At 30.7% G+C, this 13993-nt stretch overlaps 1 protein-coding gene across 1 annotated transcript in view; it reads left to right on the top strand.

Moving 5' to 3' along the window:
- LOC129916162 (probable 2-oxoglutarate dehydrogenase E1 component DHKTD1 homolog, mitochondrial) overlaps positions 1-13993 on the top strand; it is a 107397-nt gene that overhangs the window by 69400 nt on the left and 24004 nt on the right. The gene's annotated exons all lie outside the window — the stretch shown is intronic.

Below are 13993 nucleotides of genomic sequence, written 5' to 3'. Positions count from 1 at the left end.
GGTATGTTATCTTATCAGTTTTTTTTGGAATTGATAATAATAGAGCTTTTTTTTACCATTAGCTTCAGGTGTACCAATAGTTTAAGAGTATTTTGATGTGAAATGCTTTTGTATGGTGACACACAATTAAACAATGGGAAATAGTTAAAGGGTGGAATCTTTATCTTTGTGTTATGATTAAAATCAAAATTTAATGTGTGACGTTTTCTTTTGTGTTGTTCGAGTAGAGTGGAAGTAATAATTGAATCATGGCGATGAATTCGGAGAAATGAAACTTCCGAAATGATTCATTTCATGTTCGTGGTAAATGTAGGTTGGAGCAATTAAAAATTTTTGGTCGATGTTTTTCTTTTAAGCTACAATTACATGAATTTAAGAAATACATCATCTTTAATAATTTTAATTAAAATTTTAAAAAATAAAAGGTATTAATTACAATTTCCAAAATTTTCACTAGCCGTATTGCAATGTACAATACAAAAAAAATTCATTTGAATCATTGATGGCCTGCGAAAGCAAAACAAATAGAAATTATTCATCATTGTCAGACAGTTTTGAATTTATTAATAGGTTTGGAGTTTCAGTTATTATTTAAAATAATAGTTTTGATGTTACTTGAAGTCTGGCATTTAAAAATACAAACTGGCATATTATTCCCCACCCTGCCCAATTTTCCAAATCTATTTATTGCAATTCCTATAAATGATTCAATAGTAATTACTTGAGAAGATAAAGTGCGGCAAAATTCCCAAAATTTGATTTTTTAAGTTTTAACAAAGATGTACATAAAACGTCAAACTTTAAATGCAATTCTACAATGATCAAAATAATTAAATAATAAATTGTAGGCCCTTCTCTAAACTATCCCTTTTTTAAATTATAATGATTTCTGTTTGTCGAAGAGTGAAGCAACAAATGTTCAAATTATTGTAAAGTTGTTAAAGAGACAAACAAAATAGATTGAGCATTGAGGTCAACAAAAGTTTGCATGTGTCGACTTTGTTGACTTGTATCTTTATGTATCTTTATTTTTTAATTGCTTAACATTTTAAGTTGTACCTGAATTATTCGAGGCTTCAGACTAAAAACACTCCATCTCAGTACTCCGATGAATTTTTAATAGAATTTTTGAACCTTTATTAAATCTAAGACTGAAATCTGCGACTAAAATCTGTGACTCAAATCTTCGATCGCATTTGCTATTCAAATCTGCGACTCGAATCTGCGACCAAAGTCTTCGACAAAAGTCGACGACAAAAGTTGACGACAAAAGTCGACGACAAAAGTCGACGACAAAAGTCGACGACTAATGTCGACGACTAAAGTCGACGACAAAAGTCTTCGACTAAAGTCGATGACAAAAGTCGACGACAAAAGTCGACGACTAAAGTCAACGACAAAAGTCGACGACAAAAGTCGACGACTAATGTCGACGACTAAAGTCGACGACAAAAGTCTTCGACTAAAGTCGATGACAAAAGTCGACGACAAAAGTCGACGACTAAAGTCAACGACAAAAGTCGACGACAAAAGTTGACGACAAAAGTCGACGACAAAAGGCGACGACAAAAGTCGACGACTAAAGTCGACCTCAAAAGTCGACGACAAAAGTCGACGACAAAAGTCGACGACAAAAGTCGACGACAAAAGTCGACGACAAAAGTCGACGACAAAAGTCGACGACAAAAGTCGACGACAAAAGTCGACGACAAAAGGCGACGACAAAAGTCGACGACAAAAGTCGACGACAAAAGTCGACGACAAAAGTCGACGACAAAAGGCGACGACAAAAGTCGACGACTAAAGTCGACGACTAAAGTCGACGACTAAAGTCGAAGACTAATGTCGACGACTAAAGTCGACGACAAAAGTCGACGACAAAAGTCGATGACAAAAGTCGACGACAAAAGTCGACTACTAAAGTCGACGACAAATGTCGACGACAAAAGTTGACGACAAAAGTCGACGACAAAAGTCTTCGACTAAAGTCGACGACAAAAGTCTTCGACTAAAGTCGACGACAAAAGTCTTCGACTAAAGTCGACGACAAAAGTCGACGACAAAAGTCGACGACAAAAGTCGACGACAAAAGTCGACGACAAAAGTCGACGACAAAAGTCGACGACAAAAGTCGACGACAAAAGTCGACGACAAAAGTCGACGACAAAAGTCGACGACAAAAGTCGACGACAAAAGTCGACGACTAAAGTCGACGACAAAAGTCTTCGACAAAAGTCGACGACAAAAGTCGACGACTAAAGTCTTCGACTAAAGTCCACGACAAAAGTCGACGACAAAACTCGACGACAAAAGTTGACGACAAAAGTCGACGACAAAAGGCGACGACAAAAGTCGACGACTAAAGTCGACCTCAAAAGTCGACGACAAAAGTCGACGACAAAAGTCGACGACAAAAGTCGACGACAAAAGTCGACGACTAATGTCGACGACAAAAGTCGACGACAAAAGTCGACGACAAAAGTCGACGACAAAAGTCGACGACAAAAGTCGACGACAAAAGTCGACGACAAAAGTCGACGACAAAAGTCGACGACTAATGTCGACGACAAAAGTCGACGACAAAAGTCGACGACTAAAGTCTTCGACAAAAGTCTTCGACAAAAGTCTTCGACAAAAGTCGACGACAAAAGTCGACGACTAAAGTCTTCGACTAAAGTCCACGACAAAAGTCGACGACAAAAGTCGACGACAAAAGTTGACGACAAAAGTCGACGACAAAAGGCGACGACAAAAGTCGACGACTAAAGTCGACCTCAAAAGTCGACGACAAAAGTCGACGACAAAAGTCGACGACAAAAGGCGACGACAAAAGTCGACGACTAAAGTCGACCTCAAAAGTCGACGACAAAAGTCGACGACAAAAGTCGACGACAAAAGTCGACGACAAAAGTCGACGACTAATGTCGACGACTAAAGTCGACGACAAAAGTCGACGACAAAAGTCGACGACAAAAGTCGACGACAAAAGTCTTCGACTAAAGTCGATGACAAAAGTCGACGACAAAAGTCGACGACTAAAGTCAACGACAAATGTCGACGACAAAAGTTGACGACAAAAGTCGACGACAAAAGTCGACGACAAAAGTCGACGACAAAAGTCGACGACAAAAGTCGACGACACAAGTCGACGACAAAAGTCGACGACAAAAGTCGACTACAAAAGTCTTCGACTAAAGTCGATGACTAAAGTCGACGACTAACGTCTTCGACTAAAGTCGACGACTAACGTCTTCGACTAAAGTCGACGACAAAAGTCTTCGACTAAAGTCGACGACAAAAGGCGACGACAAAAGTCGACGACAAAAGTCGACGATTTTCTTCGTCAGGGGCATCGATTTGATGCCAACAGATCTTCAGTTTCTGACCAACAGTTATTCGAATAGTTAAAGAGATTGTAAAAAGCTGCAGTAAAAGTCATGTTGAAATATGTATAAGAATTATGAAACCCTTCTAAATTGTTTTGATAAAACATATGGAATGTCAAATCTGAGGTTTATTTTCTAGTTTTCAAGTACAAATTAAATAATCTCCGAACCGCCATTGTTTTCTTTAAATTTAGCAAAGTACAGGGAGGAGTGTTGGTTAATGTTGTTGATACACGAATCACTTTCTTCGGAAACGGATTTGTTATTGGGATTTGCCAATTTTCTGTTCAATAGTTTACTCAATTTGACTTGAAGAGATTCAAAATCGCACTTTCTTTGTGAGAATACTCACCACAAAAAAGATACCAAGTCATTTACTTCAGTTAATAATTCTCCTACTGGAAATTTTGCGCAATCAGAACAATGTTATGAAAGATTTGAATTAACTTTTCCAATTTCATTAAACTCGGATACAAATTCTATGAAAAGATTTTCCACAAATTAAACCGCACTTAATTTTTGTCATTAAGAAAGATATTTCGCGCACTTTTGTTAACCCTTTCGAACCCAAGCTATGAAGTCAATATTAAAAAATATTTTTTCGGTATTATCGGGTCAAAAACACCACAACTAAGAAATATGAATAGAAAAAAGTTATTTTCCAAAATAATAAATAGCAAAACTAATGTGTTTTTCTCATGTTACATGTAAGTAACGTGCATGTTACCTATGACCACCAAAAACAGTCGGAGAACTGAGAAAATAACTTTTTATGAAACTATAATGTATGCTTCTTCTTCTAAGCAGAAAAACAAAACACTTTCTGCATATATAAAAAAATTTTTTTTGCAAAAAAAATAAAAAAAAATGTGAATTTCAGTCCCTTTCTCGATAAAAAAAAATTAAAGGTATGATATTTGACTAACTTTTTGTAATAATCCAGTAACTAGGCATCATTATCTTTCAATTAAGCCATCGTAACCTAAAAAATTGGTTAATTTAATATTTTTTACGAATTTGAAAAAAAAAAAAAAAACACTTATATGAGAGTAACGCTGGGTCCGAAAGGGTTAAACATGTTGATAAAGCAAAGAAAACATAGCTTTAACAACTTCCTTGAGGGAAAAATCGTGTACCTACCTACTAAATTTTTTTTTGTTTACCACGAAAACTTTATCACAGAATTAAAACCTCAAAAAAATTTAAATAAAAAATAAATTCAAGAACTTAAACCCGACTACTCATAAATGAAGCTCGAAATAGTATGAAACAAGAAAATATTCTCATCTCAAATTTGTATGCGCTATTTATTTGATTAGCGGGGTCATATGCCACCTAACCTACCCTAACAAAACAATACATTTTAAAAGTAAGAAGTGGCATACTATACTTATATTATCACGGCTATCGTAAAACCATATCAAAATAATTTCAGATGAGAACATCTTTATTATTTTTATTCATTAAAGAGCTAGATTTTAAGGTAGCCGTATTTTAGTTTTTGGGCTTATTTTTGCTATAAGGCTGCTGTTGGGTTCCTATTTCCTAACAAAATGAAATTTCGAGTTTTGTATATTACGATGATGGAGAAATCCAAGGTGGTGACTTTCGTGTTTACGACCGTGCGTCGTCGGTCTTCTTTTAAATTTTGGTACAGATGATTTTATAGAATTCTAAAATTTATTTTTTTTTTTTTAATTTCTCGCTTAGAACAAAAATTTTTTTGAACTACATAAATATATTATTTTCTTCTAGTTCTAAATCAAGTTCATTAAATTTTAGAGAACCTGGTCTTCAAACTCATTTGCAACAAAATAACGTTTAATAAAAATTTAACCAGTTCTTAAAAAAAATATTTCGTAATACGATATTGAAATACTATATCATTCAATACATAACATTATACAATATATACATGTATTTATTTTGAGAACCGTAGTTCGTTTAATTTCGAATTGTGTTCTTTTTTATATAATTATATTTTGAAGCTTATAAGATGCTTCAGTTCCTTAGAAGATTCTACTTCCGACGCACTTCAAGTGTTAGCTTGCATGACCAAACTTTTCATGTTACATTGAAACTGATTAATTGAGATACTACCAACTAACAGATTCAGTTTCAGAACTTAAAAGTTTTCGTGGAAAAAAAACTTTCTTACCCAGAGGGAGAAGTGTAAGAGTAAATTTGTACACGCGTCTTACAAATTGAAAATAACTTAATTTATTTTCCCATGGAAACGAACGTCTTTATTAAATAAAGGATGCATGCGCTCAAACTCACATACATTTTTATTTACCAACGGTTTGACAAGTTTAACATTTGGAGGGCATTGGGAGTAGAGTATCCATATTTCAGTTGACATATTCATATATACATATTTATATAAACTGCAAATAACTACGAGTTTAAGGTGCGTTTCATGAATGAGAAGCTCTTTTTTTTATTTAGTAATGCTCATTAATTGTACAATGGAATATTAAGAAAAACAAATTTTCAAAATCTGAATAAATCTTATTCCGGTTAAGATAAAATTAGAAACACATGGGTTATCAGCTTGAGCTACATTCTAAACTGTCAAAGCCTTTTTCTTCAAACTTGATATTCATAAAAATTTTGTTTGGGTATATGGAGTGTTTTAAAAACATTTTTGAACCAAAAATATTACTAGGTACCTTCTCAATATCCTTTGAGATGAATTTCGAAGTGGTACAAGTTTGAAGTTATTGATTATTGAATGAGTTTCTAAAACCAAAAATTTATTGAAAATAAGACTCATTGTTCTGAACGCCTTTAACATATGCTCACATGAATATCTATCTCAATCAATGAACTGGATTAAAAGATTAAATCAAAATTATTATTATATTTATTGGAATAGAGGCAAATTAATTATTCATGCCAATAACTAATTCTATGAAACATCTTGAATGAGAGAATGTCAATTATTTTGATATAATCAATATTTTATGTACGTACAGTATGTATTGTATATTTAAATGATTTATTTCGAAATTGGTTCCAAGAAGAGTAATTCAAAATGCATTTGCGAGCCAATTGAAACCATTCATGGGGACATTTGACCATATTCCAAAATGTGTTGAGAGTTCTTACAAACTAAATTTCAATAATCTAAAATAATTTATATATTTTATAAATTATGATGTGCAAATTTAATTGGATTTTAATTTTCTTTATCATTTGATATTCATGTGACAATAAGATTGGCATTTTGTTGGAAGAAAAATATTCATAGCATTTTCTATATTTCAATATTTTTTTTCTTTCTGAATTTTTGTTTGGCCAACTAACTTGAAAATATACATATATTTTAATGAATGATTTAATGTACAAGATGCAATCGTGTAATATTTTAATTGCAATCTTGTGAATGTTTGAACTCTAGCTTTTAATCAAATAACAAATAGCAAATAGGTACAGTACATATTTTTTAAGAATCGAAATCATTCATAATAAAGAATGCAAAGAAGTGCGGTACCTCTAATTTTTTCAGATTTTTATTTTGACACTAGATGGCGTGGTCCCAGAAAAATGTTTAATACCTTTTTGAAAACGTTGTTTAATGTAGACAAGAACCTCATTTACGGCTATATCTTAAAAATATGACCTTATAAGTCAACATTAACACATACCTATTTCAAATGAGAAAAAACTTTTACCCTCTTGGGGCGCACTCTAGTGTCAAAATAAAAATCTGCAAAAATTAGAGGTTTTTTTTTATTATTTAGAAACAATTTTTCCACTTAGGAACTTGATTGATACTACTGTCCATCCTTATTTCAAGTACAAATTACAGCAGTTATTAACGTTACCAGTGAAAGAACTTTTTCTCGATTTAACATTTTAACAACTTAATCGATTTTAACGAAAATTTATAATTTATGTATGAGCGTTAGGGTGGTCCAAAAAATATTTTTTTCGATATTTCGGCGAGCCACCCGCTAAATTTATTCCACATATATATAACATACACCAGAGGGTGCTGATAACAGTTCAATGTGCAGGTTTTGTACGCAATTTTGATTTTTTTCCAATTTTTTTGAAAAGTTAATATTTTATTTAAATTTTACTTTGTTTTATAAAGCATATAAAAACTTTTTTTTTCGAAAAAAATGTGAGCAATAATTATTATTATTATAATAATAATATAAATTATAATTAATAATAATCATAAATATTCTAAAAGTGCAACTAAAAAGTCCTCCGCAAACAACCGTGTGCGCTGTTGGTGAAAATTACCTGGAAGTGGCAACAGAAATTATTATTTCGATATTTTTGCTCGCTCTTAATGATCGTTTTAGTAATTGTAAAATTAAAATTAAGTACAATTTTGAAAAAAAAAACAAATTTTTAGATTCAAAAACAAATTCAAGAATTTTTTTTTTCAAATTTTTAAAAACGGTTCGATTAAATTTTTGGAAAAATTAGTGTAGGCACCTAAATATATTTTTTTTAATGGCATACAAATTTTTCTGTCCAATACATTTTTCATAAGTTTTCATATATGTATAAAAAAAATATTTTTTTTATGAGCGACTCGAGCGATTTTGATTTGTATTTAATTCTTTTTTTACACAAGATAGCAAAAAGTATACTTCGTTATTCGTTAAGCGATCAAACTATTTAAAAAGATATTTTCGCAATATAGGTAAAAGCAAATTGTATGTTTGTTTTAAACATTAAATTAAAATTATTATTTTATGACTATTCACATAAAAAGCCTTAACATTAAAACACTAAGCCATGTCTCGAATTTAATTTAAACTTAAAAAATTTTTTAAATAGGTATACTCGGGCGTATAAGTAATTTTTTTTTTATTATTTCTAATGTTCGAATGTCTTTCTAAAGTTATGCTTCAATACATTACTGTTGGATATTTTTGGTATCTTGATGTGCGCTATTTTATTAGTTAAACTCAGTCAGTAGCAATTCGGTAACAAATTCTGTCGTAGTTTTAAAGACAACCGTTTTCCTTTTTCAATCCAAAAAATTTAGTTATTAATATTTCAACTTTATTACTAGCCCAGGGAAATTAGTAATTTAAATCGCATTTTTCGCGGGACAAAATTTTTTTCATGGAATGTGTTCGGGTGGTTGTCCTTATCATAAAAGTCAATTTGTTGGGAAAATTGGAGGTTGGGAACAGCCGCCATCTTGGAAAAGAGATTGGTAGCGTTTTTATTGAATAGCTCCATTGTTATTCATTTTAACAGAAAATGACAAAGGTAGGACTTATTAACAATAAAATTATCTAAACAATGATATACAAAACAATTCCGTGAGTTGATTAAATAAAATTTTATAGTTGGTCAAAGTGCGGGTTTGTTTCGCAAGGTTGGGACAAAATGACATTTTTTCATATATCTGACGAACTTTTGATTTGTTTGGATAATTCTTCAAGAATGAATTATAGTACTTATAATTACCTATAAAATGAGCCCACAATCGTTATTGTAACCATCGTATTGTAGAAGTAATCTAACTCCGAAACTCTCCATGTACTAGTCAAAAGTGAGAAAAAAGCTAGTTTTTTGCTAGTAGGCCGAGAAAATTTTGGGAGTAGAGGTATAACCAAAATATAAGTACGCAGTTTTGCTGCCATACTCGTGTTAATGTCGATTTCAAAGGTCAGACAACTCTAATTTTGGGCTTTATACGGTTTTTGGGGGGTTAAATAACGTAAGGTTTCTAGTTAACGTGAATGGGCTAAATTTATACTATTTGAAATTATAAATATACAAGCTGATTCCCTATTATTTTTCCTAAATCTAGACACCCCAATCTTGAGGATGTGACCAATAGAACTCAAGATATAAGCCGTTTATACGATTATGTTTTAGAGGCTTTTTTGTTTCGATTTTTGTTTGTTTATTTGAATTGAAAAGCCTGATATGGTTAGTTAAAAAACCTTACATCGTGAGTTCTATTAACCCCATAGCCGAGATTATAGTCTAAGAGCCAGCGACCTAAAGTTTGCAGGTAATTGCTTAGTATTCACCCCTATGAAATATGTTTAAGGACATCCCCAGGCATGTTACTGCAAAAAAAAAAGTCTCGTGAGACGTGGCAAAAACGGTCTGCCAAGCACTTGAATGTGAAAAAAATTTTAAATTAAGAACTCGACCTTAAATCAAAAAAAAAAATATTTAAAGAGAACGGCAACACTTACAAAACTAAACGATACCTTTTTTTAAAGGTAAAAAGTTATACTACTTTTTGGTTTTTATATAAATGTTTTTTGATGAATAGTTTTTGAAACAAAAAATTTCAAACACAAAATTTTGAAAAAAAATTCAAAAAAAGTTCAAACAGTTTTTTTTTTTTCATAAAATTTACCCAATCACGTATTATTTTTTTTTTTGTTTTAATTTCTCTTATATATTTTGAGTCAAACACCGAAAATTAAAAGTCAAAATCTCTTTTACTTTTCGAGAAATCTGAAAATTACCAAACCTTCTATTTTTTCACCAACGCCAAAATTACGGCTATTAATTATGTCTTTCAGAAAGGAAGTAAGATGTTCACGGGTTTTATTGCAGGAATCGTTCAATGGGTTATAAAAAAGATAAAACCGTGGAGTGCTATTAAATGAGAGGGTGGGAACTGGAGATAGGGGTGCAAAAGCCCCCTTTTTGGTTTTTTCAATATATCTCGTAAACAAAGCATAATTTTGAGATATTGTTCTTAATAAATTTTGTAGAGAATAAAATTTCCTATAATAATAATGTTTTTTAAAAATTTATAAAAAAAATTTCCTTAACAAAACAGTCAAAACAAACAAAAAAAAAATCAAACAAAATCAATTTTTTTAGTTTTTTTACTTTTTTGGTTGTGTCTCTTATTTGGGCTGAGATAGACATTAACATTGCTCTAATAAAACATAGAAGATTAAATTTTCTTTGAAATGCTGGTCTCATCAAATTTTTTCATTGAAAATTAACCAAAATATGGCCATTTGAACATATCTTTTTTTCGCAGATTCAGTTTTTCTCAAGTAAAAAAGAAAAATTTGAGGGGAAAGTACTATAACTTAGCAACCAAGAATTGATAGCGGTTTTTTGTAGAAGGGTTAAATACAATCATTTTTTACTATGGGAGGGGGTGTCTATCTTCCCCCGTTTAGGCGGAAGGGGTTAATAAAAAAAAGAAAAATACTTAAAATCAAAAAAATTTATTAAAAAACAACGGTAACACTTACAGTTATGAACGATACTTTTTTCGAATGCTAAAATTATACACTAAATTTAAATTTTTAAGTTAAGTTATTTAAACCGACTATTTCGAAATAAACGATTTCAAAGTCAAAATTTTAGAAAAAAAAGTTTAAAAAACACGTTGATTACTATTTTAAGAATGACTTTGGATTTCAATACGAAGTTTATCCATAAAGTAAACAGCCTCAATTGATTTCTTATCAAAAACTGAAAATCATTATGTTCCTATGCCTTCTTGTTTTCCTTAAAAAATTAAAAAATGCAAAAACTACTTTCTTTACCAGGCTCATTCATTTATTTTGAAAACGATTGATTTAAATAACTTAACTTAAAAATTTAAATTTAGTGTATAATTTTAGCATTCGAAAAAAGTATCGTTCATAACTGTAAGTGTTACCGTTGTTTTTTAATAAATTTTTTTGATTTTAAGTATTTTTCTTTTTTTTATTAACCCCTTCCGCCTAAACGGGGGAAGATAGACACCCCCTCCCATAGTAAAAAATGATTGTATTTAACCCTTCTACAAAAAACCGCTATCAATTCTTGGTTGCTAAGTTATAGTACTTTCCCCTCAAATTTTTCTTTTTTACTTGAGAAAAACTGAATCTGCGAAAAAAAGATATGTTCAAATGGCCATATTTTGGTTAATTTTCAATGAAAAAATTTGATGAGACCAGCATTTCAAAGAAAATTTAATCTTCTATGTTTTATTAGAGCAATGTTAATGTCTATCTCAGCCCAAATAAGAGACACAACCAAAAAAGTAAAAAAACTAAAAAAATTGATTTTGTTTGATTTTTTTTTTGTTTGTTTTGACTGTTTTGTTAAGGAAATTTTTTTTATAAATTTTTAAAAAACATTATTATTATAGGAAATTTTATTCTCTACAAAATTTATTAAGAACAATATCTCAAAATTATGCTTTGTTTACGAGATATATTGAAAAAACCAAAAAGGGGGCTTTTGCACCCCTATCTCCAGTTCCCACCCTCTCATTTAATAGCACTCCACGGTTTTATCTTTTTTATAACCCATTGAACGATTCCTGCAATAAAACCCGTGAACATCTTACTTCCTTTCTGAAAGACATAATTAATAGCCGTAATTTTGGCGTTGGTGAAAAAATAGAAGGTTTGGTAATTTTCAGATTTCTCGAAAAGTAAAAGAGATTTTGACTTTTAATTTTCGGTGTTTGACTCAAAATATATAAGAGAAATTAAAACAAAAAAAAAATAATACGTGATTGGGTAAATTTTATGAAAAAAAAAAAACTGTTTGAACTTTTTTTGAATTTTTTTTCAAAATTTTGTGTTTGAAATTTTTTGTTTCAAAAACTATTCATCAAAAAACATTTATATAAAAACCAAAAAGTAGTATAACTTTTTACCTTTAAAAAAAGGTATCGTTTAGTTTTGTAAGTGTTGCTGTTCTCTTTAAATATTTTTTTTTTGATTTAAGGTCGAGTTCTTAATTTAAAATTTTTTTCACATTCAAGTGCTTGGCAGACCGTTTTTGCCACGTCTCACGAGAGTTTTTTTTTTGCAGTAACATGCCTGGGGATGTCCTTAAACATATTTCATAGGGGTGAATACTAAGCAATTACCTGCAAACTTTAGGTCGCTGGCTCTCGGTCTATTAAGGTGTCCAGATTTAGGAAAAATAATAGAGCATCAGCTTGTATATTTATAATTTCAAATAGTATAAATTTAGCCCATTCACGTTAACTGGAAAACTTACGTTATTTAACCCCCCAAAAACCGTATAAAGCCCAAAATTAGAGTTGTCAGACCTTTGAAATCGACATTAACACGAGTATGGCAGCAAAACTGCGTACTTATATTTTGGTTATACCTCTACTCCTAAAATTTTCTCGGCCTACTAGCAAAAAACTAGCTTTTTTCTCACTTTTGACTAGTACATGGAGAGTTTCGGAGTTAGATTACTTCTACAATACGATGGTTACAATAACGATTGTGGGCTCATTTTATAGGTAATTATAAGTAATATAATTCATTCTTGAAGAATTATCCAAACAAATCAAAAGTTCGTCAGATATATGAAAAAATGTCATTTTGTCCCAACCTTGCGAAACAAACCCGCACTTTGACCAACTATAAAATTTTATTTAATCAACTCACGGAATTGTTTTGTATATCATTGTTTAGATAATTTTATTGTTAATAAGTCCTACCTTTGTCATTTTCTGTTAAAATGAATAACAATGGAGCTATTCAATAAAAACGCTACCAATCTCTTTTCCAAGATGGCGGCTGTTCCCAACCTCCAATTTTCCCAACAAATTGACTTTTATGATAAGGACAACCACCCGAACACATTCCATGAAAAAAATTTTGTCCCGCGAAAAATGCGATTTCATGCCCATATTTTGACTAATTGCCCTGAGCTATACACAGTTTTCGAATATTTTTGTGTTACAAATCTTATTTTGAATACAAAAAAAAAAACATTCAAATGTAAATCAAAAAGAATGAAAAAATATTATGACACCTAATATTAAATTTAAAATTAAAAACCTGAATAACAACAGCAGCCATTTTAAAAAAAGATGGTTACCTTAACCCAAAAAAGTACGTGTTAAAATAATTTGTTCCAAAAAAAATCCATTTGGTATCCATCTTTTTCTAAAAAAAAAACAAAAATTGTAAATTTGTACTACTTTCAAGGCACTTTTTGTTTTTCATTCTCTAATTTTGAGCATAATATTAAGCATTAAAACATTAAATTTTACCATGATCCATATGATGATTATGAAAACAAAAATTATCATTTTAACGAATTTGCAACACAACGTCTACAATACACAAAACATGTAGGTATTTTCTATTCATTTAATGACTTCTTACCTTAGTTTTATTTTCCAATTTTCATTCAATCACTATGCTTTCCCTGTAAGGAAAAGTAATTCAATTATATTTAATGCTCATGAAACTAATATGAAAAAAAATTATGATCAAAAATTCTACTTCAACGTATGGTCTAGTAGACAATGAAAAATCATCATAAACTATTTAGCACATCATTCCTCCTAATTTTTTATTATTATTCGTTAAAAAAAAACAACACTTAACAATTATCAAAGTTTTGAAAATTCCCAAATCCTTGCATAAATTTAAACAACATAAATGCAAAATTTAATAAAAATTATGCACAAAGAAAGTACATACTCCCGCTCTTCTTCTTCTGCTTTTGTTTATTCAATGAATCTAAAAGCAAATTATGTTAATCTAAACGAAATTTTGAGGTTGTGAAATGGAATAAACCATTTGTTTGATACTTTTTTTTAAATGTTTTATTTAATTCTACCACACACAAAATGTCTGGTGGTCGTCATTTTTTGCCCTCTGGTGAATTTT

Source organism: Episyrphus balteatus, chromosome 3, assembly GCF_945859705.1.
Source record: "Episyrphus balteatus chromosome 3, idEpiBalt1.1, whole genome shotgun sequence".
NCBI classification, from domain to species: domain Eukaryota; kingdom Metazoa; phylum Arthropoda; class Insecta; order Diptera; family Syrphidae; genus Episyrphus; species Episyrphus balteatus.
This window is presented reverse-complemented; position numbering and strand designations above follow the sequence as displayed.